This window comes from Etheostoma spectabile, chromosome 1 (genome assembly GCF_008692095.1).
Source record: "Etheostoma spectabile isolate EspeVRDwgs_2016 chromosome 1, UIUC_Espe_1.0, whole genome shotgun sequence".
NCBI classification, from domain to species: domain Eukaryota; kingdom Metazoa; phylum Chordata; class Actinopteri; order Perciformes; family Percidae; genus Etheostoma; species Etheostoma spectabile.
In genome coordinates this window covers 28227866-28228233 of record NC_045733.1, presented here as the reverse complement: position 1 = coordinate 28228233, position 368 = coordinate 28227866, and the positions used below count along the sequence as shown (strand labels likewise).

The following is a 368-nucleotide window of genomic DNA, read 5'->3' as shown; positions in this document are numbered from 1 at the left end:
ATAATTTCTGGAGAATATTTATCAAAAATACCATTGTGTACATAACATTTAGTTAAAGCACCAATAATCAAGCACAAAATGTGTGTGAGGTTTTTGGTCTAGAATATCTTGTTATTTTTGTTTTTTCTCTATATCGCCCAGCCCTATGTGGATATACACAAAGTTTAATTTAAACCTATAGTGTGTAGCTTTGGTGGCCCTCCCCATGAGGAATTCTATAAAATGACAACAAAACTGTTGGCGCGTCCACGTGAGAAGAACAGGAGGACACGAAGGATTAAAAAAAACCTGATGGAACATGAGCATGATGGAGGTAATTAAAGTCGCCAGACACCACAATCTTCTGAACACAGCCATACTGAGAAATA

The 368-nt window shown here is 36.7% G+C and overlaps 1 protein-coding gene across 1 annotated transcript in view; it reads left to right on the top strand.

Moving 5' to 3' along the window:
* The window catches only part of fam219b (family with sequence similarity 219 member B), a 15209-nt gene that overhangs the window by 2364 nt on the left and 12477 nt on the right, over positions 1-368 (top strand). The window lies entirely within an intron of this gene.